Source organism: Mixophyes fleayi (genome assembly GCF_038048845.1).
Source record: "Mixophyes fleayi isolate aMixFle1 chromosome 6 unlocalized genomic scaffold, aMixFle1.hap1 SUPER_6_unloc_1, whole genome shotgun sequence".
Taxonomy (NCBI): Eukaryota; Metazoa; Chordata; class Amphibia; order Anura; family Limnodynastidae; genus Mixophyes; species Mixophyes fleayi.
Window position 1 is genome coordinate 252462 of NW_027445892.1, and position 25126 is coordinate 277587.

Consider the following 25126-nt stretch of genomic DNA (forward strand, 5'->3'; position numbering starts at 1 on the left):
AAGCTGACCACATGGCAAGAAGCTGCAAGGTCTCAGCCTGCAGGAACTGCAAGGTGGCGGGGCACGAGTCCAAGGATTGCCCAAGAAAATTGTCCTGCAACCTCTGCGGCCTGGCCAGCCACATCTACAGGGACTGCCCCCAGAGGGCCAGATCCTACGCTGCAGCTGCCGGGATCGGACTGCCGGAAAGCGGACCTGCCCCTGCCCTGCAGCCCAAGCCAGCCCAGAGGAAGCAACAGAAGCCCACACCGCAGCCAAGAGCTGGTAAGATATCTCCCACCCCTGTTGTGACAGCACCCCCCTCCCTCCCCGCTGTCACAACACCCCCCCCCCCTGCAGTAGCACTAACCCCCTCCACCGCTACTGCAGCTCCCTCCCTTTCCCTGGAGGATTTCCCCCCCCTCCTCCCTCTTGTGTCTGCAGGTGATGAGAACAAACAAAGAAGGAAGCGGAAAGAGCTGGACAGCCCAGCTGGCGACTCTGACCCTTCCAAGAAAAAGGCAATCGAGCTGGAAGAGGACCCTCTCCCGTCAGAGGGGGCCCTGGTAGAGATGGTGGATGAGCTGCTGGATTCTGAGCAGGAGGAGGAAGAATTCCTACAACTGCCCCAAATCTGCCTATTCGACCAGCTAGAGGAGAAAGGTCTGCTCCCACCCGAAGGGGACACGGGCAGACCGGACCAAGTCCCACCGGACAAGGAGGGTAACTGATGTATTGACTGTGCTAACTCTCTTTTTTCTCCCAACTAATGGCTAACTTTTCTCTTTTTACCATTAATGTGAGGAGTGTGAAGGATAAGATTAGACGTCAGTCTGTGTTTACCTTTCTTGACAGTCAGAAATGTGATGTTTACATGTTGCAGGAATGTTCTCTCCCTTTCTCTAGTTCCTACAGGCATCTGGGGAGGCAGTGGTCTCACGGGCCCTCCTATTGGTCTGGGGGGAGTGACTGTAAGTCTGCAGGGGTCGCCATTCTTATCAGGGGAAGCCTCTTTACATTAGATTCCGTTCAGGAGTTTGTCTGCGGCAGATTGCTTATCGTAGATGGCTCCTGGGCGGGTGAGCCTATCAGGCTTATCTGTGTGTATGCATCCCCGGGTAAGAATGAGCGTTTGGAGCTTTTCCAGACCCTGCGGGCCCAGCTCGCAACCACCAGGGCGGTAGTGATGGCTGGGGACTTTAACTGTCCTATAGAGGAAGATGGTAGGAGTTCTTGTACTAATGCTAAACTTGATGTTTCTTCCAGGTTGTTGCAGGAGATGGTAGCCGAAGCATCCTTGCGGGATGCAGTGGGATCTATGGGGGCCGGCTCTGTGAATTATACTTGGAGCCGCCCCGATGGCTCAGTGCGTTCCCGGATTGACTTTGTGTTTACATCGAGAGCGGTAAGACAAAACAGGCATGTCATGGTTCCCTGCTTTTTCTCTGATCATAGGGCCATTCTCTTTGAAGGTGTTCTGGGTCACGGGTTCCCTCCCGGCCCTGGCTCTTGGAAGCTGAACTGCGCTCTGCTGGGAAAGGAAGAGGTGATGGTTGAGCTGAGGGATGCCTATGTAATGTGGAAAAATGACAAAATGTATTTTGACTGTATGTCTAACTGGTGGGAGTATGTCAAGGGCAAGTTTCGCAGTTTCTTTCAGGCTAAAGGCCGCCAACAGGCGTGCGAGAGGAAGAGAAACTTCAGGAGACTTCAGCGTCAGCTGCAGTCCCTGCTGGATCTCCAACTCTGCGGCTGGGATGTGAAGGATGATCTGGCTGAGGCCAAAGGGGGCCTGAAAAGGCACTTCGAGGAAGAGGCCAATCGCATCATCTTCCGTTCCAAGGTGGAGAATCTGGAGAAGGGTGAGAAATGTAATTCTTTCTTTTTCAGAAAACTCCACTCCGGCCACACGCCCCTGACTGAGCTGCGGGACGAGTCTGGCACCCCCAGGAGGGGGAAGGAGGGCGTCATGGGAGTCGTCTCAGACTACTACGGCAAACTCTACTCCCCTAAGACTACAGACGACGACGCAGCTGAATCTTTCCTGTCAGGTATCACTAACCCTATTGATCCTACAGGTAGGGCAGCTATGGATGCCCCCCTCACCTTGGGGGAGCTGCACTCTGCCGCTAAATCCTTTAGGCCGGGCAGGACCCCGGGCAGTGATGGCCTCCCAGCCGAGCTCTATGTAGCGCTGTGGGACCTCATTGGCCCGGACCTGCTAGAGCTGTATGAGGAGATGGTGGTGGAGGGCAGGATGCCTCCTACTCTGAGAGAGGGCTTGATCACGATTTTGTACAAGCGCAAGGGAGAGAGATGTGACCTCAAAAATTGGAGGCCCATCTCCCTCCTGAACGTGGACTACAAGATTTTGGCCAAGGTACTAGCCAACAGGCTAAAGGTTGTCATTGGGCGAATTGTTCATCCTGATCAGACTTGTGGCATTCCTGGTAGAAGGATTGCAGACAGCCTTGCGCTGCTGAGGGACACGGTTCATTATATCAAAGACCGCCACGCACATGTGGCCCTGGTCAGTCTTGATCAGGAGAAGGCCTTTGATCGTGTCTCTCATGGTTTTATGCGTAAGGTTCTGTGCAGGTTTGGATTGGGTGATATGTTTTGTTCTTATGTTAACCTGATGTACCTTGATATTTACAGCTCGGTGTTGGTGAACGGCTGGAAGACTGACCCCTTCTCTGTACTGTCTGGGGTCAGACAAGGCTGCCCTCTTTCACCTCTCCTTTTTGTCTGTTGTATAGAGCTCTTTGCGATGTCCATCAGGCGAAACCCAGAGATCAGAGGGATCACCGCACCGGGTCCAGACCGACTAGAGGCCAAGTGTTCGCTCTACATGGATGACGTCACTGTCTTCTGCGCTGATCAGCGTTCGGTGGCAGCACTCGTCCAGACCTGCAACAACTTCGGCCAAGCTTCAGGGGCAAAAGTCAACTGCGGGAAGTCAGAGGCAATGCTGTTTGGTCAGTGGCACCTGTCATCCCCCGCTGCATTCCCCTTCACAATCAAGCCGGACTTCATCAAAATTCTTGGAGTTTGGTTCGGTGGAGAGGAGGCGGCCCTGAAGTGCTGGGAAGAGAGACTGGCAACAGTCCGGCAAAAGATTGGACTGTGGAGCCTCAGACTTCTTACCATCGAAGGGAAAGCACTGGTACTGCGCAACGAGATTCTTCCCGTTCTTCAGTACACGGCCCAAGCTTGGCCACCTCTTGCTGCCGTCTGTAAGACCATCACGAGGACAGTCTTTCACTTCATCTGGGGCTCCAAAATGGACAGAGTGAAGCGGTCAGTTATGTACAAGGAGCCCCACAAAGGTGGGAAAGGGATCCCGGATATCCCCACCATGCTGCGTGCCTTCTTTGTTTGCAACTGTATCCGCAGGACACTCCTTGAAAAGAACGTTTGCTCTGCTGGGAAGTCCATGTCACGCTTTTTCCTTCTTCCTCTTTGGAGGAAACTTGGTTGGGACAAGTGGGACAGCTCCTTCCCTTACAACTGGACTACACCTTGGTTTTACCTGGATGTTGGACAATTTGTGAGGGAGCACCATCTGGAGGGACTTAAACCAGACTTGTGGAAACCTAAAACTATCCACAAGCTCATCAGAGCTAAGGACATTATGGAGTCTGTTCCAGGGCTCCCTGTGGCCACGGCCAAACATGTTTGGGAGAATGTGGCCTCTAAGAGACTGACTAATGGACATAAAGACATTGCATGGATGGCCATTCAGGGGGGTTTGCCTCTCAGGACATTTATGCACTCCCGAAACCTGTGCAGATATGTTCACTGCCCCTTTTGTATTACCAAGAGGGAGACTGCTCAACATATCTTTTGGGACTGTCCCACTGCACAGGCATTGTTGGATGCCCTGGAACATGAACTTAAGGACAGTGTGCCCAGGACTTGCCTCTCATACCATTCGGTATTTTATGGATTATTTCCTGGGACTCACACCGTTGAGGCAATCCAGGAGGCCTGGCGCCTTATGAACTGTTTTAAGGACGCTATGTGGCTTGCCAGGAACCGCCTCATCTTGAAGCGGGAGAAGATGACCATCCAGGACTGTCGCAGGCTTATCCATAGCCTGTTAAGAGACTATAACACCCTTGACAGTCCTGAGGAAGATGAAGACGACGATTGATTGTAATTGATTGATTGTTGTCTCCTCTTCTCCTCCTCCCCATTGTGTCTATTTTCAATAAAAAACTTTGGTTTGTGCTCCCCTCCCTTTCCCCCTCCAACCCATTCCCCTTCACAGCATGAAGTATTATTGAATGTCATGTCTATTTATGCACCCTTCCCTTTGTGTCTGTCCTCAATAAAAACTTTTTGCTCGTGACTCCATCACCCTACCCCTCTCACCTACCTCCCCCTCACATCCAATGTTATTTTATTGTACTGTGATACGTTTTAAGTTTGAATGGTTAGTGCAGTACTTGATGTATATAGTGTAGGATGTCATGTCTTGTACTTTATGCCCTGTATTGTACTAAAACGTATGCATGATCATGTCTTACGGTGTACTGCGTACACTTGAATGAAATGTATGAACTGTGTTTTTTGTACTTTATACAAAATAAAGCTACTTTTTCAATCAAAAAATCTGTTCTTATCAGTTTAATATCTGATACGCCCCCTATCTGGGGGCCATATATTAAATGGATTTTTAGAACAGGGAGATGGAAGAAGAGCTTGCTCTGTCCACTCCACGCATTGACCTGGTATTGCAGTACTTCCAGGACCGGTGCACTTCTCTTATCCAGTTATCAAAAAATAGAATCATGTCTCTTTTCAGCAACAAAAAAACATAAGAACAGATTTTTGTCTCCTGTGTCTTATTTCGTGTCAATTTATTGTGTCTTTTTGTTGTTTTGTTTCTTATCTCTTTTAGCAAACAAGCATTTGCAGATAAGAAGACCCTTTTCTTTGTCCAAAAGGATTACTGAATTGATCCAATTATTCCTTTAATGGAGCAACTTGTGATTTGCAAATTCAATTGGATCTCCGAATGAATGAAACTATTAATCTGACGTAGTGTGTCTCCCTCTTGTGGACCCAGTGACATAATAAAGGCAAGTGAGGATTATGACACACACCTTTTAGAACCCTGCTGCTGTTGCAGCATGCAGCTTCCTTTTCTATTTACTTGCCGGTGGCCCGAGAAACAATTGTGATGCACCTTGAAGTGCTGTTTCTGTGACATGCTGTGAATATTCCGAAAGAAGCTGGGCAGACAGTGTGATTAATTGCCTGGGGAGACGAGGACGGAACGGCAGGCCGACTAATCAGCGGGCGTCGTTGCACTTATGGTCAAGGGGAGGAGTTAATGCAAATTTTGCAGGCATCTCGTTTGAAAAGTCCTCGGCTCATGTGCGTGCCTTTGCAGACAGAGAGGTGTAAAGAGGGTCCCAGTGAAGGTGTCAGGCTTTTCAGGCTAGTCGGGCCTAGAATGTGCAGCAATGGAGTGTTGTGGGCCGCCGCTGAAGAAAGTATACGGCGTGTGGCGTGGCTGTCTCCTACAGTTGTCAGGCCTAGCCTGAGAAGCGGGCGCTTTCCTGGGTCCCTTTTCAGGTTATCGCTTCTCGGCCTTTTGGCTAAGATCAAGTGTAGTATCTGTTCTTATCAGTTTAATATCTGATACGCCCCCTATCTGGGGGCCATATATTAAATGGATTTTTAGAACAGGGAGATGGAAGAAGAGCTTGCTCTGTCCACTCCACGCATTGACCTGGTATTGCAGTACTTCCAGGACCGGTGCACTTCTCTTATCCAGTTATCAAAAAATAGAATCATGTCTCTTTTCAGCAACAAAAAAACATAAGAACAGATTTTTGTCTCCTGTGTCTTATTTCGTGTCAATTTATTGTGTCTTTTTGTTGTTTTGTTTCTTATCTCTTTTAGCAAACAAGCATTTGCAGATAAGAAGACCCTTTTCTTTGTCCAAAAGGATTACTGAATTGATCCAATTATTCCTTTAATGGAGCAACTTGTGATTTGCAAATTCAATTGGATCTCCGAATGAATGAAACTATTAATCTGACGTAGTGTGTCTCCCTCTTGTGGACCCAGTGACATAATAAAGGCAAGTGAGGATTATGACACACACCTTTTAGAACCCTGCTGCTGTTGCAGCATGCAGCTTCCTTTTCTATTTACTTGCCGGTGGCCCGAGAAACAATTGTGATGCACCTTGAAGTGCTGTTTCTGTGACATGCTGTGAATATTCCGAAAGAAGCTGGGCAGACAGTGTGATTAATTGCCTGGGGAGACGAGGACGGAACGGCAGGCCGACTAATCAGCGGGCGTCGTTGCACTTATGGTCAAGGGGAGGAGTTAATGCAAATTTTGCAGGCATCTCGTTTGAAAAGTCCTCGGCTCATGTGCGTGCCTTTGCAGACAGAGAGGTGTAAAGAGGGTCCCAGTGAAGGTGTCAGGCTTTTCAGGCTAGTCGGGCCTAGAATGTGCAGCAATGGAGTGTTGTGGGCCGCCGCTGAAGAAAGTATACGGCGTGTGGCGTGGCTGTCTCCTACAGTTGTCAGGCCTAGCCTGAGAAGCGGGCGCTTTCCTGGGTCCCTTTTCAGGTTATCGCTTCTCGGCCTTTTGGCTAAGATCAAGTGTAGTATCTGTTCTTATCAGTTTAATATCTGATACGCCCCCTATCTGGGGGCCATATATTAAATGGATTTTTAGAACAGGGAGATGGAAGAAGAGCTTGCTCTGTCCACTCCACGCATTGACCTGGTATTGCAGTACTTCCAGGACCGGTGCACTTCTCTTATCCAGTTATCAAAAAATAGAATCATGTCTCTTTTCAGCAACAAAAAAACATAAGAACAGATTTTTGTCTCCTGTGTCTTATTTCGTGTCAATTTATTGTGTCTTTTTGTTGTTTTGTTTCTTATCTCTTTTAGCAAACAAGCATTTGCAGATAAGAAGACCCTTTTCTTTGTCCAAAAGGATTACTGAATTGATCCAATTATTCCTTTAATGGAGCAACTTGTGATTTGCAAATTCAATTGGATCTCCGAATGAATGAAACTATTAATCTGACGTAGTGTGTCTCCCTCTTGTGGACCCAGTGACATAATAAAGGCAAGTGAGGATTATGACACACACCTTTTAGAACCCTGCTGCTGTTGCAGCATGCAGCTTCCTTTTCTATTTACTTGCCGGTGGCCCGAGAAACAATTGTGATGCACCTTGAAGTGCTGTTTCTGTGACATGCTGTGAATATTCCGAAAGAAGCTGGGCAGACAGTGTGATTAATTGCCTGGGGAGACGAGGACGGAACGGCAGGCCGACTAATCAGCGGGCGTCGTTGCACTTATGGTCAAGGGGAGGAGTTAATGCAAATTTTGCAGGCATCTCGTTTGAAAAGTCCTCGGCTCATGTGCGTGCCTTTGCAGACAGAGAGGTGTAAAGAGGGTCCCAGTGAAGGTGTCAGGCTTTTCAGGCTAGTCGGGCCTAGAATGTGCAGCAATGGAGTGTTGTGGGCCGCCGCTGAAGAAAGTATACGGCGTGTGGCGTGGCTGTCTCCTACAGTTGTCAGGCCTAGCCTGAGAAGCGGGCGCTTTCCTGGGTCCCTTTTCAGGTTATCGCTTCTCGGCCTTTTGGCTAAGATCAAGTGTAGTATCTGTTCTTATCAGTTTAATATCTGATACGCCCCCTATCTGGGGGCCATATATTAAATGGATTTTTAGAACAGGGAGATGGAAGAAGAGCTTGCTCTGTCCACTCCACGCATTGACCTGGTATTGCAGTACTTCCAGGACCGGTGCACTTCTCTTATCCAGTTATCAAAAAATAGAATCATGTCTCTTTTCAGCAACAAAAAAACATAAGAACAGATTTTTGTCTCCTGTGTCTTATTTCGTGTCAATTTATTGTGTCTTTTTGTTGTTTTGTTTCTTATCTCTTTTAGCAAACAAGCATTTGCAGATAAGAAGACCCTTTTCTTTGTCCAAAAGGATTACTGAATTGATCCAATTATTCCTTTAATGGAGCAACTTGTGATTTGCAAATTCAATTGGATCTCCGAATGAATGAAACTATTAATCTGACGTAGTGTGTCTCCCTCTTGTGGACCCAGTGACATAATAAAGGCAAGTGAGGATTATGACACACACCTTTTAGAACCCTGCTGCTGTTGCAGCATGCAGCTTCCTTTTCTATTTACTTGCCGGTGGCCCGAGAAACAATTGTGATGCACCTTGAAGTGCTGTTTCTGTGACATGCTGTGAATATTCCGAAAGAAGCTGGGCAGACAGTGTGATTAATTGCCTGGGGAGACGAGGACGGAACGGCAGGCCGACTAATCAGCGGGCGTCGTTGCACTTATGGTCAAGGGGAGGAGTTAATGCAAATTTTGCAGGCATCTCGTTTGAAAAGTCCTCGGCTCATGTGCGTGCCTTTGCAGACAGAGAGGTGTAAAGAGGGTCCCAGTGAAGGTGTCAGGCTTTTCAGGCTAGTCGGGCCTAGAATGTGCAGCAATGGAGTGTTGTGGGCCGCCGCTGAAGAAAGTATACGGCGTGTGGCGTGGCTGTCTCCTACAGTTGTCAGGCCTAGCCTGAGAAGCGGGCGCTTTCCTGGGTCCCTTTTCAGGTTATCGCTTCTCGGCCTTTTGGCTAAGATCAAGTGTAGTATCTGTTCTTATCAGTTTAATATCTGATACGCCCCCTATCTGGGGGCCATATATTAAATGGATTTTTAGAACAGGGAGATGGAAGAAGAGCTTGCTCTGTCCACTCCACGCATTGACCTGGTATTGCAGTACTTCCAGGACCGGTGCACTTCTCTTATCCAGTTATCAAAAAATAGAATCATGTCTCTTTTCAGCAACAAAAAAACATAAGAACAGATTTTTGTCTCCTGTGTCTTATTTCGTGTCAATTTATTGTGTCTTTTTGTTGTTTTGTTTCTTATCTCTTTTAGCAAACAAGCATTTGCAGATAAGAAGACCCTTTTCTTTGTCCAAAAGGATTACTGAATTGATCCAATTATTCCTTTAATGGAGCAACTTGTGATTTGCAAATTCAATTGGATCTCCGAATGAATGAAACTATTAATCTGACGTAGTGTGTCTCCCTCTTGTGGACCCAGTGACATAATAAAGGCAAGTGAGGATTATGACACACACCTTTTAGAACCCTGCTGCTGTTGCAGCATGCAGCTTCCTTTTCTATTTACTTGCCGGTGGCCCGAGAAACAATTGTGATGCACCTTGAAGTGCTGTTTCTGTGACATGCTGTGAATATTCCGAAAGAAGCTGGGCAGACAGTGTGATTAATTGCCTGGGGAGACGAGGACGGAACGGCAGGCCGACTAATCAGCGGGCGTCGTTGCACTTATGGTCAAGGGGAGGAGTTAATGCAAATTTTGCAGGCATCTCGTTTGAAAAGTCCTCGGCTCATGTGCGTGCCTTTGCAGACAGAGAGGTGTAAAGAGGGTCCCAGTGAAGGTGTCAGGCTTTTCAGGCTAGTCGGGCCTAGAATGTGCAGCAATGGAGTGTTGTGGGCCGCCGCTGAAGAAAGTATACGGCGTGTGGCGTGGCTGTCTCCTACAGTTGTCAGGCCTAGCCTGAGAAGCGGGCGCTTTCCTGGGTCCCTTTTCAGGTTATCGCTTCTCGGCCTTTTGGCTAAGATCAAGTGTAGTATCTGTTCTTATCAGTTTAATATCTGATACGCCCCCTATCTGGGGGCCATATATTAAATGGATTTTTAGAACAGGGAGATGGAAGAAGAGCTTGCTCTGTCCACTCCACGCATTGACCTGGTATTGCAGTACTTCCAGGACCGGTGCACTTCTCTTATCCAGTTATCAAAAAATAGAATCATGTCTCTTTTCAGCAACAAAAAAACATAAGAACAGATTTTTGTCTCCTGTGTCTTATTTCGTGTCAATTTATTGTGTCTTTTTGTTGTTTTGTTTCTTATCTCTTTTAGCAAACAAGCATTTGCAGATAAGAAGACCCTTTTCTTTGTCCAAAAGGATTACTGAATTGATCCAATTATTCCTTTAATGGAGCAACTTGTGATTTGCAAATTCAATTGGATCTCCGAATGAATGAAACTATTAATCTGACGTAGTGTGTCTCCCTCTTGTGGACCCAGTGACATAATAAAGGCAAGTGAGGATTATGACACACACCTTTTAGAACCCTGCTGCTGTTGCAGCATGCAGCTTCCTTTTCTATTTACTTGCCGGTGGCCCGAGAAACAATTGTGATGCACCTTGAAGTGCTGTTTCTGTGACATGCTGTGAATATTCCGAAAGAAGCTGGGCAGACAGTGTGATTAATTGCCTGGGGAGACGAGGACGGAACGGCAGGCCGACTAATCAGCGGGCGTCGTTGCACTTATGGTCAAGGGGAGGAGTTAATGCAAATTTTGCAGGCATCTCGTTTGAAAAGTCCTCGGCTCATGTGCGTGCCTTTGCAGACAGAGAGGTGTAAAGAGGGTCCCAGTGAAGGTGTCAGGCTTTTCAGGCTAGTCGGGCCTAGAATGTGCAGCAATGGAGTGTTGTGGGCCGCCGCTGAAGAAAGTATACGGCGTGTGGCGTGGCTGTCTCCTACAGTTGTCAGGCCTAGCCTGAGAAGCGGGCGCTTTCCTGGGTCCCTTTTCAGGTTATCGCTTCTCGGCCTTTTGGCTAAGATCAAGTGTAGTATCTGTTCTTATCAGTTTAATATCTGATACGCCCCCTATCTGGGGGCCATATATTAAATGGATTTTTAGAACAGGGAGATGGAAGAAGAGCTTGCTCTGTCCACTCCACGCATTGACCTGGTATTGCAGTACTTCCAGGACCGGTGCACTTCTCTTATCCAGTTATCAAAAAATAGAATCATGTCTCTTTTCAGCAACAAAAAAACATAAGAACAGATTTTTGTCTCCTGTGTCTTATTTCGTGTCAATTTATTGTGTCTTTTTGTTGTTTTGTTTCTTATCTCTTTTAGCAAACAAGCATTTGCAGATAAGAAGACCCTTTTCTTTGTCCAAAAGGATTACTGAATTGATCCAATTATTCCTTTAATGGAGCAACTTGTGATTTGCAAATTCAATTGGATCTCCGAATGAATGAAACTATTAATCTGACGTAGTGTGTCTCCCTCTTGTGGACCCAGTGACATAATAAAGGCAAGTGAGGATTATGACACACACCTTTTAGAACCCTGCTGCTGTTGCAGCATGCAGCTTCCTTTTCTATTTACTTGCCGGTGGCCCGAGAAACAATTGTGATGCACCTTGAAGTGCTGTTTCTGTGACATGCTGTGAATATTCCGAAAGAAGCTGGGCAGACAGTGTGATTAATTGCCTGGGGAGACGAGGACGGAACGGCAGGCCGACTAATCAGCGGGCGTCGTTGCACTTATGGTCAAGGGGAGGAGTTAATGCAAATTTTGCAGGCATCTCGTTTGAAAAGTCCTCGGCTCATGTGCGTGCCTTTGCAGACAGAGAGGTGTAAAGAGGGTCCCAGTGAAGGTGTCAGGCTTTTCAGGCTAGTCGGGCCTAGAATGTGCAGCAATGGAGTGTTGTGGGCCGCCGCTGAAGAAAGTATACGGCGTGTGGCGTGGCTGTCTCCTACAGTTGTCAGGCCTAGCCTGAGAAGCGGGCGCTTTCCTGGGTCCCTTTTCAGGTTATCGCTTCTCGGCCTTTTGGCTAAGATCAAGTGTAGTATCTGTTCTTATCAGTTTAATATCTGATACGCCCCCTATCTGGGGGCCATATATTAAATGGATTTTTAGAACAGGGAGATGGAAGAAGAGCTTGCTCTGTCCACTCCACGCATTGACCTGGTATTGCAGTACTTCCAGGACCGGTGCACTTCTCTTATCCAGTTATCAAAAAATAGAATCATGTCTCTTTTCAGCAACAAAAAAACATAAGAACAGATTTTTGTCTCCTGTGTCTTATTTCGTGTCAATTTATTGTGTCTTTTTGTTGTTTTGTTTCTTATCTCTTTTAGCAAACAAGCATTTGCAGATAAGAAGACCCTTTTCTTTGTCCAAAAGGATTACTGAATTGATCCAATTATTCCTTTAATGGAGCAACTTGTGATTTGCAAATTCAATTGGATCTCCGAATGAATGAAACTATTAATCTGACGTAGTGTGTCTCCCTCTTGTGGACCCAGTGACATAATAAAGGCAAGTGAGGATTATGACACACACCTTTTAGAACCCTGCTGCTGTTGCAGCATGCAGCTTCCTTTTCTATTTACTTGCCGGTGGCCCGAGAAACAATTGTGATGCACCTTGAAGTGCTGTTTCTGTGACATGCTGTGAATATTCCGAAAGAAGCTGGGCAGACAGTGTGATTAATTGCCTGGGGAGACGAGGACGGAACGGCAGGCCGACTAATCAGCGGGCGTCGTTGCACTTATGGTCAAGGGGAGGAGTTAATGCAAATTTTGCAGGCATCTCGTTTGAAAAGTCCTCGGCTCATGTGCGTGCCTTTGCAGACAGAGAGGTGTAAAGAGGGTCCCAGTGAAGGTGTCAGGCTTTTCAGGCTAGTCGGGCCTAGAATGTGCAGCAATGGAGTGTTGTGGGCCGCCGCTGAAGAAAGTATACGGCGTGTGGCGTGGCTGTCTCCTACAGTTGTCAGGCCTAGCCTGAGAAGCGGGCGCTTTCCTGGGTCCCTTTTCAGGTTATCGCTTCTCGGCCTTTTGGCTAAGATCAAGTGTAGTATCTGTTCTTATCAGTTTAATATCTGATACGCCCCCTATCTGGGGGCCATATATTAAATGGATTTTTAGAACAGGGAGATGGAAGAAGAGCTTGCTCTGTCCACTCCACGCATTGACCTGGTATTGCAGTACTTCCAGGACCGGTGCACTTCTCTTATCCAGTTATCAAAAAATAGAATCATGTCTCTTTTCAGCAACAAAAAAACATAAGAACAGATTTTTGTCTCCTGTGTCTTATTTCGTGTCAATTTATTGTGTCTTTTTGTTGTTTTGTTTCTTATCTCTTTTAGCAAACAAGCATTTGCAGATAAGAAGACCCTTTTCTTTGTCCAAAAGGATTACTGAATTGATCCAATTATTCCTTTAATGGAGCAACTTGTGATTTGCAAATTCAATTGGATCTCCGAATGAATGAAACTATTAATCTGACGTAGTGTGTCTCCCTCTTGTGGACCCAGTGACATAATAAAGGCAAGTGAGGATTATGACACACACCTTTTAGAACCCTGCTGCTGTTGCAGCATGCAGCTTCCTTTTCTATTTACTTGCCGGTGGCCCGAGAAACAATTGTGATGCACCTTGAAGTGCTGTTTCTGTGACATGCTGTGAATATTCCGAAAGAAGCTGGGCAGACAGTGTGATTAATTGCCTGGGGAGACGAGGACGGAACGGCAGGCCGACTAATCAGCGGGCGTCGTTGCACTTATGGTCAAGGGGAGGAGTTAATGCAAATTTTGCAGGCATCTCGTTTGAAAAGTCCTCGGCTCATGTGCGTGCCTTTGCAGACAGAGAGGTGTAAAGAGGGTCCCAGTGAAGGTGTCAGGCTTTTCAGGCTAGTCGGGCCTAGAATGTGCAGCAATGGAGTGTTGTGGGCCGCCGCTGAAGAAAGTATACGGCGTGTGGCGTGGCTGTCTCCTACAGTTGTCAGGCCTAGCCTGAGAAGCGGGCGCTTTCCTGGGTCCCTTTTCAGGTTATCGCTTCTCGGCCTTTTGGCTAAGATCAAGTGTAGTATCTGTTCTTATCAGTTTAATATCTGATACGCCCCCTATCTGGGGGCCATATATTAAATGGATTTTTAGAACAGGGAGATGGAAGAAGAGCTTGCTCTGTCCACTCCACGCATTGACCTGGTATTGCAGTACTTCCAGGACCGGTGCACTTCTCTTATCCAGTTATCAAAAAATAGAATCATGTCTCTTTTCAGCAACAAAAAAACATAAGAACAGATTTTTGTCTCCTGTGTCTTATTTCGTGTCAATTTATTGTGTCTTTTTGTTGTTTTGTTTCTTATCTCTTTTAGCAAACAAGCATTTGCAGATAAGAAGACCCTTTTCTTTGTCCAAAAGGATTACTGAATTGATCCAATTATTCCTTTAATGGAGCAACTTGTGATTTGCAAATTCAATTGGATCTCCGAATGAATGAAACTATTAATCTGACGTAGTGTGTCTCCCTCTTGTGGACCCAGTGGACATAATAAAGGCAAGTGAGGATTATGACACACACCTTTTAGAACCCTGCTGCTGTTGCAGCATGCAGCTTCCTTTTCTATTTACTTGCCGGTGGCCCGAGAAACAATTGTGATGCACCTTGAAGTGCTGTTTCTGTGACATGCTGTGAATATTCCGAAAGAAGCTGGGCAGACAGTGTGATTAATTGCCTGGGGAGACGAGGACGGAACGGCAGGCCGACTAATCAGCGGGCGTCGTTGCACTTATGGTCAAGGGGAGGAGTTAATGCAAATTTTGCAGGCATCTCGTTTGAAAAGTCCTCGGCTCATGTGCGTGCCTTTGCAGACAGAGAGGTGTAAAGAGGGTCCCAGTGAAGGTGTCAGGCTTTTCAGGCTAGTCGGGCCTAGAATGTGCAGCAATGGAGTGTTGTGGGCCGCCGCTGAAGAAAGTATACGGCGTGTGGCGTGGCTGTCTCCTACAGTTGTCAGGCCTAGCCTGAGAAGCGGGCGCTTTCCTGGGTCCCTTTTCAGGTTATCGCTTCTCGGCCTTTTGGCTAAGATCAAGTGTAGTATCTGTTCTTATCAGTTTAATATCTGATACGCCCCCTATCTGGGGGCCATATATTAAATGGATTTTTAGAACAGGGAGATGGAAGAAGAGCTTGCTCTGTCCACTCCACGCATTGACCTGGTTTGCAGTACTTCCAGGACCGGTGCACTTCTCTTATCCAGTTATCAAAAAATAGAATCATGTCTCTTTTCAGCAACAAAAAAACATAAGAACAGATTTTTGTCTCCTGTGTCTTATTTCGTGTCAATTTATTGTGTCTTTTTGTTGTTTTGTTTCTTATCTCTTTTAGCAAACAAGCATTTGCAGATAAGAAGACCCTTTTCTTTGTCCAAAAGGATTACTGAATTGATCCAATTATTCCTTTAATGGAGCAACTTGTGATTTGCAAATTCAATTGGATCTCCGAATGAATGAAACTATTAATCTGACGTAGTGTGTCTCCCTCTTGTGGACCCAGTGACATAATAAAGGCAAGTGAGGATTATGACACACACCTTTTAGAACCCTGCTGCTGTTGCAGCATGCAGCTTCCTTTTCTATTTACTTGCCGGTGGCCCGAGAAACAATTGTGATGCACCTTGAAGTGCTGTTTCTGTGACATGCTGTGAATATTCCGAAAGAAGCTGGGCAGACAGTGTGATTAATTGCCTGGGGAGACGAGGACGGAACGGCAGGCCGACTAATCAGCGGGCGTCGTTGCACTTATGGTCAAGGGGAGGAGTTAATGCAAATTTTGCAGGCATCTCGTTTGAAAAGTCCTCGGCTCATGTGCGTGCCTTTGCAGACAGAGAGGTGTAAAGAGGGTCCCAGTGAAGGTGTCAGGCTTTTCAGGCTAGTCGGGCCTAGAATGTGCAGCAATGGAGTGTTGTGGGCCGCCGCTGAAGAAAGTATACGGCGTGTGGCGTGGCTGTCTCCTACAGTTGTCAGGCCTAGCCTGAGAAGCGGGCGCTTTCCTGGGTCCCTTTTCAGGTTATCGCTTCTCGGCCTTTTGGCTAAGATCAAGTGTAGTATCTGTTCTTATCAGTTTAATATCTGATACGCCCCCTATCTGGGGGCCATATATTAAATGGATTTTTAGAACAGGGAGATGGAAGAAGAGCTTGCTCTGTCCACTCCACGCATTGACCTGGTATTGCAGTACTTCCAGGACCGGTGCACTTCTCTTATCCAGTTATCAAAAAATAGAATCATGTCTCTTTTCAGCAACAAAAAAACATAAGAACAGATTTTTGTCTCCTGTGTCTTATTTCGTGTCAATTTATTGTGTCTTTTTGTTGTTTTGTTTCTTATCTCTTTTAGCAAACAAGCATTTGCAGATAAGAAGACCCTTTTCTTTGTCCAAAAGGATTACTGAATTGATCCAATTATTCCTTTAATGGAGCAACTTGTGATTTGCAAATTCAATTGGATCTCCGAATGAATGAAACTATTAATCTGACGTAGTGTGTCTCCCTCTTGTGGACCCAGTGACATAATAAAGGCAAGTGAGGATTATGACACACACCTTTTAGAACCCTGCTGCTGTTGCAGCATGCAGCTTCCTTTTCTATTTACTTGCCGGTGGCCCGAGAAACAATTGTGATGCACCTTGAAGTGCTGTTTCTGTGACATGCTGTGAATATTCCGAAAGAAGCTGGGCAGACAGTGTGATTAATTGCCTGGGGAGACGAGGACGGAACGGCAGGCCGACTAATCAGCGGGCGTCGTTGCACTTATGGTCAAGGGGAGGAGTTAATGCAAATTTTGCAGGCATCTCGTTTGAAAAGTCCTCGGCTCATGTGCGTGCCTTTGCAGACAGAGAGGTGTAAAGAGGGTCCCAGTGAAGGTGTCAGGCTTTTCAGGCTAGTCGGGCCTAGAATGTGCAGCAATGGAGTGTTGTGGGCCGCCGCTGAAGAAAGTATACGGCGTGTGGCGTGGCTGTCTCCTACAGTTGTCAGGCCTAGCCTGAGAAGCGGGCGCTTTCCTGGGTCCCTTTTCAGGTTATCGCTTCTCGGCCTTTTGGCTAAGATCAAGTGTAGTATCTGTTCTTATCAGTTTAATATCTGATACGCCCCCTATCTGGGGGCCATATATTAAATGGATTTTTAGAACAGGGAGATGGAAGAAGAGCTTGCTCTGTCCACTCCACGCATTGACCTGGTATTGCAGTACTTCCAGGACCGGTGCACTTCTCTTATCCAGTTATCAAAAAATAGAATCATGTCTCTTTTCAGCAACAAAAAAACATAAGAACAGATTTTTGTCTCCTGTGTCTTATTTCGTGTCAATTTATTGTGTCTTTTTGTTGTTTTGTTTCTTATCTCTTTTAGCAAACAAGCATTTGCAGATAAGAAGACCCTTTTCTTTGTCCAAAAGGATTACTGAATTGATCCAATTATTCCTTTAATGGAGCAACTTGTGATTTGCAAATTCAATTGGATCTCCGAATGAATGAAACTATTAATCTGACGTAGTGTGTCTCCCTCTTGTGGACCCAGTGACATAATAAAGGCAAGTGAGGATTATGACACACACCTTTTAGAACCCTGCTGCTGTTGCAGCATGCAGCTTCCTTTTCTATTTACTTGCCGGTGGCCCGAGAAACAATTGTGATGCACCTTGAAGTGCTGTTTCTGTGACATGCTGTGAATATTCCGAAAGAAGCTGGGCAGACAGTGTGATTAATTGCCTGGGGAGACGAGGACGGAACGGCAGGCCGACTAATCAGCGGGCGTCGTTGCACTTATGGTCAAGGGGAGGAGTTAATGCAAATTTTGCAGGCATCTCGTTTGAAAAGTCCTCGGCTCATGTGCGTGCCTTTGCAGACAGAGAGGTGTAAAGAGGGTCCCAGTGAAGGTGTCAGGCTTTTCAGGCTAGTCGGGCCTAGAATGTGCAGCAATGGAGTGTTGTGGGCCGCCGCTGAAGAAAGTATACGGCGTGTGGCGTGGCTGTCTCCTACAGTTGTCAGGCCTAGCCTGAGAAGCGGGCGCTTTCCTGGGTCCCTTTTCAGGTTATCGCTTCTCGGCCTTTTGGCTAAGATCAAGTGTAGTATCTGTTCTTATCAGTTTAATATCTGATACGCCCCCTATCTGGGGGCCATATATTAAATGGATTTTTAGAACAGGGAGATGGAAGAAGAGCTTGCTCTGTCCACTCCACGCATTGACCTGGTATTGCAGTACTTCCAGGACCGGTGCACTTCTCTTATCCAGTTATCAAAAAATAGAATCATGTCTCTTTTCAGCAACAAAAAAACATAAGAACAGATTTTTGTCTCCTGTGTCTTATTTCGTGTCAATTTATTGTGTCTTTTTGTTGTTTTGTTTCTTATCTCTTTTAGCAAACAAGCATTTGCAGATAAGAAGACCCTTTTCTTTGTCCAAAAGGATTACTGAATTGATCCAATTATTCCTTTAATGGAGCAACTTGTGATTTGCAAATTCAATTGGATCTCCGAATGAATGAAACTATTAATCTGACGTAGTGTGTCTCCCTCTTGTGGACCCAGTGACATAATAAAGGCAAGTGAGGATTATGACACACACCTTTTAGAACCCTGCTGCTGTTGCAGCATGCAGCTTCCTTTTCTATTTACTTGCCGGTGGCCCGAGAAACAATTGTGATGCACCTTGAAGTGCTGTTTCTGTGACATGCTGTGAATATTCCGAAAGAAGCTGGGCAGACAGTGTGATTAATTGCCTGGGGAGACGAGGACGGAACGGCAGGCCGACTAATCAGCGGGCGTCGTTGCACTTATGGTCAAGGGGAGGAGTTAATGCAAATTTTGCAGGCATCTCGTTTGAAAAGTCCTCGGCTCATGTGCGTGCCTTTGCAGACAGAGAGGTGTAAAGAGGGTCCCAGTGAAGGTGTCAGGCTTTTCAGGCTAGTCGGGCCTAGAATGTGCAGCAATGGAGTGTTGTGGGCCGCCGCTGAAGAAAGTATACGGCGTGTGGCGTGGCTGTCTCCTACAGTTGTCAGGCCTAGCCTGAGAAGCGGGCGCTTTCCTGGGTCCCTTTTCAGGTTATCGCTTCTCGGCCTTTTGGCTAAGATCAAGTGTAGTATCTGTTCTTATCAGTTTAATATCTGATACGCCCCCTATCTGGGGGCCATATATTAAATGGATTTTTAGAACAGGGAGATGGAAGAAGAGCTTGCTCTGTCCACTCCACGCATTGACCTGGTATTGCAGTACTTCCAGGACCGGTGCACTTCTCTTATCCAGTTATCAAAAAATAGAATCATGTCTCTTTTCAGCAACAAAAAAACATAAGAACAGATTTTTGTCTCCTGTGTCTTATTTCGTGTCAATTTATTGTGTCTTTTTGTTGTTTTGTTTCTTATCTCTTTTAGCAAACAAGCATTTGCAGATAAGAAGACCCTTTTCTTTGTCCAAAAGGATTACTGAATTGATCCAATTATTCCTTTAATGGAGCAACTTGTGATTTGCAAATTCAATTGGATCTCCGAATGAATGAAACTATTAATCTGACGTAGTGTGTCTCCCTCTTGTGGACCCAGTGACATAATAAAGGCAAGTGAGGATTATGACACACACCTTTTAGAACCCTGCTGCTGTTGCAGCATGCAGCTTCCTTTTCTATTTACTTGCCGGTGGCCCGAGAAACAATTGTGATGCACCTTGAAGTGCTGTTTCTGTGACATGCTGTGAATATTCCGAAAGAAGCTGGGCAGACAGTGTGATTAATTGCCTGGGGAGACGAGGACGGAACGGCAGGCCGACTAATCAGCGGGCGTCGTTGCACTTATGGTCAAGGGGAGGAGTTAATGCAAATTTTGCAGGCATCTCGTTTGAAAAGTCCTCGGCTCATGTGCGTGCCTTTGCAGACAGAGAGGTGTAAAGAGGGTCCCAGTGAAGGTGTCAGGCTTTTCAGGCTAGTCGGGCCTAGAATGTGCAGCAATGGAGTGTTGTGGGCCGCCGCTGAAGAAAGTATACGGCGTGTGGCGTGGCTGTCTCCTACAGTTGTCAGGCCTAGCCTGAGAAGCGGGCGCTTTCCTGGGTCCCTTTTCAGGTTATCGCTTCTCGGCCTTTTGGCTAAGATCAAGTGTAGTATCTGTTCTTATCAGTTTAATATCTGATACGCCCCCTATCTGGGGGCCATATATTAAATGGATTTTTAGAACAGGGAGATGGAAGAAGAGCTTGCTCTGTCCACTCCACGCATTGACCTGGTATTGCAGTACTTCCAGGACCGGTGCACTTCTCTTATCCAGTTATCAAAAAATAGAATCATGTCTCTTTTCAGCAACAAAAAAACATAAGAACAGATTTTTGTCTCCTGTGTCTTATTTCGTGTCAATTTATTGTGTCTTTTTGTTGTTTTGTTTCTTATCTCTTTTAGCAAACAAGCATTTGCAGATAAGAAGACCCTTTTCTTTGTCCAAAAGGATTACTGAATTGATCCAATTATTCCTTTAATGGAGCAACTTGTGATTTGCAAATTCAATTGGATCTCCGAATGAATGAAACTATTAATCTGACGTAGTGTGTCTCCCTCTTGTGGACCCAGTGACATAATAAAGGCAAGTGAGGATTATGACACACACCTTTTAGAACCCTGCTGCTGTTGCAGCATGCAGCTTCCTTTTCTATTTACTTGCCGGTGGCCCGAGAAACAATTGTGATGCACCTTGAAGTGCTGTTTCTGTGACATGCTGTGAATATTCCGAAAGAAGCTGGGCAGACAGTGTGATTAATTGCCTGGGGAGACGAGGACGGAACGGCAGGCCGACTAATCAGCGGGCGTCGTTGCACTTATGGTCAAGGGGAGGAGTTAATGCAAATTTTGCAGGCATCTCGTTTGAAAAGTCCTCGGCTCATGTGCGTGCCTTTGCAGACAGAGAGGTGTAAAGAGGGTCCCAGTGAAGGTGTCAGGCTTTTCAGGCTAGTCGGGCCTAGAATGTGCAGCAATGGAGTGTTGTGGGCCGCCGCTGAAGAAAGTATACGGCGTGTGGCGTGGCTGTCTCCTACAGTTGTCAGGCCTAGCCTGAGAAGCGGGCGCTTTCCTGGGTCCCTTTTCAGGTTATCGCTTCTCGGCCTTTTGGCTAAGATCAAGTGCAGTTGTGGCAGATCAGCACTTGCCTCTTTAACTAGAGGGCTGGAATGCAGCTTTGAAAGGCTGGGACAAATGTGCATCCGGACTGGAAACCCGGGGGGCCATAAATCACGGGTCAAGAGACCTTAATATAGATACAACGTGATTCTGTTGGCACCCACGCACTTTTGACCTCTTTCTCCTAAGCAATGCTATATTCTTTGCCCGGACCTTTTTGGCTGGGCAAGAAAATTTTTATACCCGGCCCAGGGTGAAGCTCCGGCGGATCTCAGGGGCAAAATGGGTCCCCTAGTGTGGCAGGCCAAGGGGGCCCATACTAGCCCAGCCACCCGGCTGGGGCCGTATCCACTCGGCTTGAGTCCTGGGTGAAGCTCCGGCAGATCCCAGGGACTAATGGGGCCCTCCTAGCTTTGCGGCGACGAGGGTCCAACCCTGCCCAGCCACCCGGCTGGGGCCGTACCCACTCGGCTTGAGTCCTGGGTGAAGCTCCGGCAGATCCCAGGGACTAATGGGGCCCTCCTAGCTTCGCGGCGACGAGGGTCCAACCCCGCCCAGCCACCCGGCTGGGGCCGTACCCAATCGGCACACCGAGCACTGGGGGAAGCTTCGGCGGATCCCAGGTGCTAAGAGGCTCCCCTAGCTTTGCGGCGAAGGGAGTCAGACGACCCCGGCCCCTAAGTGACCTTTTTGGTTCTGGGGGTCGAGGACCAGGGTCCTTCCTCTCCGGAGGGAGGACCACGCACCGAAAACTCTTGTGCATGTTTTTTGGGTATTTACTCATTTTTTTCGTGCACAAGGGACGAGCTCAAGGCTTTAAATAAAAAAAATCTGTTCTTATCAGTTTAATATCTGATACGCCCCCTATCTGGGGGCCATATATTAAATGGATTTTTAGAACAGGGAGATGGAAGAAGAGCTTGCTCTGTCCACTCCACGCATTGACCTGGTATTGCAGTACTTCCAGGACCGGTGCACTTCTCTTATCCAGTTATCAAAAAATAGAATCATGTCTCTTTTCAGCAACAAAAAAACATAAGAACAGATTTTTGTCTCCTGTGTCTTATTTCGTGTCAATTTATTGTGTCTTTTTGTTGTTTTGTTTCTTATCTCTTTTAGCAAACAAGCATTTGCAGATAAGAAGACCCTTTTCTTTGTCCAAAAGGATTACTGAATTGATCCAATTATTCCTTTAATGGAGCAACTTGTGATTTGCAAATTCAATTGGATCTCCGAATGAATGAAACTATTAATCTGACGTAGTGTGTCTCCCTCTTGTGGACCCAGTGACATAATAAAGGCAAGTGAGGATTATGACACACACCTTTTAGAACCCTGCTGCTGTTGCAGCATGCAGCTTCCTTTTCTATTTACTTGCCGGTGGCCCGAGAAACAATTGTGATGCACCTTGAAGTGCTGTTTCTGTGACATGCTGTGAATATTCCGAAAGAAGCTGGGCAGACAGTGTGATTAATTGCCTGGGGAGACGAGGACGGAACGGCAGGCCGACTAATCAGCGGGCGTCGTTGCACTTATGGTCAAGGGGAGGAGTTAATGCAAATTTTGCAGGCATCTCGTTTGAAAAGTCCTCGGCTCATGTGCGTGCCTTTGCAGACAGAGAGGTGTAAAGAGGGTCCCAGTGAAGGTGTCAGGCTTTTCAGGCTAGTCGGGCCTAGAATGTGCAGCAATGGAGTGTTGTGGGCCGCCGCTGAAGAAAGTATACGGCGTGTGGCGTGGCTGTCTCCTACAGTTGTCAGGCCTAGCCTGAGAAGCGGGCGCTTTCCTGGGTCCCTTTTCAGGTTATCGCTTCTCGGCCTTTTGGCTAAGATCAAGTGTAGTATCTGTTCTTATCAGTTTAATATCTGATACGCCCCCTATCTGGGGGCCATATATTAAATGGATTTTTAGAACAGGGAGATGGAAGAAGAGCTTGCTCTGTCCACTCCACGCATTGACCTGGTATTGCAGTACTTCCAGGACCGGTGCACTTCTCTTATCCAGTTATCAAAAAATAGAATCATGTCTCTTTTCAGCAACAAAAAAACATAAGAACAGATTTTTGTCTCCTGTGTCTTATTTCGTGTCAATTTATTGTGTCTTTTTGTTGTTTTGTTTCTTATCTCTTTTAGCAAACAAGCATTTGCAGATAAGAAGACCCTTTTCTTTGTCCAAAAGGATTACTGAATTGATCCAATTATTCCTTTAATGGAGCAACTTGTGATTTGCAAATTCAATTGGATCTCCGAATGAATGAAACTATTAATCTGACGTAGTGTGTCTCCCTCTTGTGGACCCAGTGACATAATAAAGGCAAGTGAGGATTATGACACACACCTTTTAGAACCCTGCTGCTGTTGCAGCATGCAGCTTCCTTTTCTATTTACTTGCCGGTGGCCCGAGAAACAATTGTGATGCACCTTGAAGTGCTGTTTCTGTGACATGCTGTGAATATTCCGAAAGAAGCTGGGCAGACAGTGTGATTAATTGCCTGGGGAGACGAGGACGGAACGGCAGGCCGACTAATCAGCGGGCGTCGTTGCACTTATGGTCAAGGGGAGGAGTTAATGCAAATTTTGCAGGCATCTCGTTTGAAAAGTCCTCGGCTCATGTGCGTGCCTTTGCAGACAGAGAGGTGTAAAGAGGGTCCCAGTGAAGGTGTCAGGCTTTTCAGGCTAGTCGGGCCTAGAATGTGCAGCAATGGAGTGTTGTGGGCCGCCGCTGAAGAAAGTATACGGCGTGTGGCGTGGCTGTCTCCTACAGTTGTCAGGCCTAGCCTGAGAAGCGGGCGCTTTCCTGGGTCCCTTTTCAGGTTATCGCTTCTCGGCCTTTTGGCTAAGATCAAGTGTAGTATCTGTTCTTATCAGTTTAATATCTGATACGCCCCCTATCTGGGGGCCATATATTAAATGGATTTTTAGAACAGGGAGATGGAAGAAGAGCTTGCTCTGTCCACTCCACGCATTGACCTGGTATTGCAGTACTTCCAGGACCGGTGCACTTCTCTTATCCAGTTATCAAAAAATAGAATCATGTCTCTTTTCAGCAACAAAAAAACATAAGAACAGATTTTTGTCTCCTGTGTCTTATTTCGTGTCAATTTATTGTGTCTTTTTGTTGTTTTGTTTCTTATCTCTTTTAGCAAACAAGCATTTGCAGATAAGAAGACCCTTTTCTTTGTCCAAAAGGATTACTGAATTGATCCAATTATTCCTTTAATGGAGCAACTTGTGATTTGCAAATTCAATTGGATCTCCGAATGAATGAAACTATTAATCTGACGTAGTGTGTCTCCCTCTTGTGGACCCAGTGACATAATAAAGGCAAGTGAGGATTATGACACACACCTTTTAGAACCCTGCTGCTGTTGCAGCATGCAGCTTCCTTTTCTATTTACTTGCCGGTGGCCCGAGAAACAATTGTGATGCACCTTGAAGTGCTGTTTCTGTGACATGCTGTGAATATTCCGAAAGAAGCTGGGCAGACAGTGTGATTAATTGCCTGGGGAGACGAGGACGGAACGGCAGGCCGACTAATCAGCGGGCGTCGTTGCACTTATGGTCAAGGGGAGGAGTTAATGCAAATTTTGCAGGCATCTCGTTTGAAAAGTCCTCGGCTCATGTGCGTGCCTTTGCAGACAGAGAGGTGTAAAGAGGGTCCCAGTGAAGGTGTCAGGCTTTTCAGGCTAGTCGGGCCTAGAATGTGCAGCAATGGAGTGTTGTGGGCCGCCGCTGAAGAAAGTATACGGCGTGTGGCGTGGCTGTCTCCTACAGTTGTCAGGCCTAGCCTGAGAAGCGGGCGCTTTCCTGGGTCCCTTTTCAGGTTATCGCTTCTCGGCCTTTTGGCTAAGATCAAGTGTAGTATCTGTTCTTATCAGTTTAATATCTGATACGCCCCCTATCTGGGGGCCATATATTAAATGGATTTTTAGAACAGGGAGATGGAAGAAGAGCTTGCTCTGTCCACTCCACGCATTGACCTGGTATTGCAGTACTTCCAGGACCGGTGCACTTCTCTTATCCAGTTATCAAAAAATAGAATCATGTCTCTTTTCAGCAACAAAAAAACATAAGAACAGATTTTTGTCTCCTGTGTCTTATTTCGTGTCAATTTATTGTGTCTTTTTGTTGTTTTGTTTCTTATCTCTTTTAGCAAACAAGCATTTGCAGATAAGAAGACCCTTTTCTTTGTCCAAAAGGATTACTGAATTGATCCAATTATTCCTTTAATGGAGCAACTTGTGATTTGCAAATTCAATTGGATCTCCGAATGAATGAAACTATTAATCTGACGTAGTGTGTCTCCCTCTTGTGGACCCAGTGACATAATAAAGGCAAGTGAGGATTATGACACACACCTTTTAGAACCCTGCTGCTGTTGCAG

General features: G+C 46.4%; 18 non-coding genes and 2 pseudogenes across 18 annotated transcripts; all 20 read left to right on the plus strand.

The window, feature by feature from the left end:
* Positions 1-4576: 4576 nt before the first annotated feature.
* LOC142111934 (U2 spliceosomal RNA) lies at positions 4577-4749 on the plus strand (annotated as a pseudogene).
* Positions 4750-5568: 819 nt separating this feature from the next.
* LOC142111869 (U2 spliceosomal RNA) lies at positions 5569-5759 on the plus strand. Its single transcript, XR_012681026.1, has one exon. It is a non-coding gene; the product is annotated as a U2 spliceosomal RNA (small nuclear RNA).
* Positions 5760-6578: 819 nt separating this feature from the next.
* Positions 6579-6769, plus strand: LOC142111870 (U2 spliceosomal RNA). The gene has a single exon (XR_012681027.1). It is a non-coding gene; the product is annotated as a U2 spliceosomal RNA (small nuclear RNA).
* Positions 6770-7588: 819 nt separating this feature from the next.
* On the plus strand, positions 7589-7779 carry LOC142111871 (U2 spliceosomal RNA). Its single transcript, XR_012681028.1, has one exon. It is a non-coding gene; the product is annotated as a U2 spliceosomal RNA (small nuclear RNA).
* An 819-nt stretch (positions 7780-8598) lies between these two features.
* Positions 8599-8789, plus strand: LOC142111872 (U2 spliceosomal RNA). Its single transcript, XR_012681029.1, has one exon. It is a non-coding gene; the product is annotated as a U2 spliceosomal RNA (small nuclear RNA).
* Positions 8790-9608: 819 nt separating this feature from the next.
* LOC142111873 (U2 spliceosomal RNA) lies at positions 9609-9799 on the plus strand. Its single transcript, XR_012681030.1, has one exon. It is a non-coding gene; the product is annotated as a U2 spliceosomal RNA (small nuclear RNA).
* An 819-nt stretch (positions 9800-10618) lies between these two features.
* On the plus strand, positions 10619-10809 carry LOC142111874 (U2 spliceosomal RNA). The gene has a single exon (XR_012681031.1). It is a non-coding gene; the product is annotated as a U2 spliceosomal RNA (small nuclear RNA).
* Positions 10810-11628: 819 nt separating this feature from the next.
* Positions 11629-11819, plus strand: LOC142111876 (U2 spliceosomal RNA). Its single transcript, XR_012681032.1, has one exon. It is a non-coding gene; the product is annotated as a U2 spliceosomal RNA (small nuclear RNA).
* An 819-nt stretch (positions 11820-12638) lies between these two features.
* LOC142111877 (U2 spliceosomal RNA) lies at positions 12639-12829 on the plus strand. Its single transcript, XR_012681033.1, has one exon. It is a non-coding gene; the product is annotated as a U2 spliceosomal RNA (small nuclear RNA).
* Positions 12830-13648: 819 nt separating this feature from the next.
* Positions 13649-13839, plus strand: LOC142111879 (U2 spliceosomal RNA). The gene has a single exon (XR_012681035.1). It is a non-coding gene; the product is annotated as a U2 spliceosomal RNA (small nuclear RNA).
* Positions 13840-14659: 820 nt separating this feature from the next.
* On the plus strand, positions 14660-14849 carry LOC142111922 (U2 spliceosomal RNA). Its single transcript, XR_012681078.1, has one exon. It is a non-coding gene; the product is annotated as a U2 spliceosomal RNA (small nuclear RNA).
* An 819-nt stretch (positions 14850-15668) lies between these two features.
* LOC142111880 (U2 spliceosomal RNA) lies at positions 15669-15859 on the plus strand. The gene has a single exon (XR_012681037.1). It is a non-coding gene; the product is annotated as a U2 spliceosomal RNA (small nuclear RNA).
* Positions 15860-16678: 819 nt separating this feature from the next.
* On the plus strand, positions 16679-16869 carry LOC142111881 (U2 spliceosomal RNA). The gene has a single exon (XR_012681038.1). It is a non-coding gene; the product is annotated as a U2 spliceosomal RNA (small nuclear RNA).
* Positions 16870-17688: 819 nt separating this feature from the next.
* LOC142111882 (U2 spliceosomal RNA) lies at positions 17689-17879 on the plus strand. The gene has a single exon (XR_012681039.1). It is a non-coding gene; the product is annotated as a U2 spliceosomal RNA (small nuclear RNA).
* An 819-nt stretch (positions 17880-18698) lies between these two features.
* Positions 18699-18889, plus strand: LOC142111883 (U2 spliceosomal RNA). The gene has a single exon (XR_012681040.1). It is a non-coding gene; the product is annotated as a U2 spliceosomal RNA (small nuclear RNA).
* Positions 18890-19708: 819 nt separating this feature from the next.
* Positions 19709-19899, plus strand: LOC142111884 (U2 spliceosomal RNA). Its single transcript, XR_012681041.1, has one exon. It is a non-coding gene; the product is annotated as a U2 spliceosomal RNA (small nuclear RNA).
* Positions 19900-21528: 1629 nt separating this feature from the next.
* On the plus strand, positions 21529-21729 carry LOC142111962 (U2 spliceosomal RNA; annotated as a pseudogene).
* An 819-nt stretch (positions 21730-22548) lies between these two features.
* On the plus strand, positions 22549-22739 carry LOC142111885 (U2 spliceosomal RNA). The gene has a single exon (XR_012681042.1). It is a non-coding gene; the product is annotated as a U2 spliceosomal RNA (small nuclear RNA).
* Positions 22740-23558: 819 nt separating this feature from the next.
* LOC142111887 (U2 spliceosomal RNA) lies at positions 23559-23749 on the plus strand. The gene has a single exon (XR_012681043.1). It is a non-coding gene; the product is annotated as a U2 spliceosomal RNA (small nuclear RNA).
* Positions 23750-24568: 819 nt separating this feature from the next.
* LOC142111888 (U2 spliceosomal RNA) lies at positions 24569-24759 on the plus strand. The gene has a single exon (XR_012681044.1). It is a non-coding gene; the product is annotated as a U2 spliceosomal RNA (small nuclear RNA).
* The last annotated feature ends 367 nt before the right edge of the window (positions 24760-25126 follow it).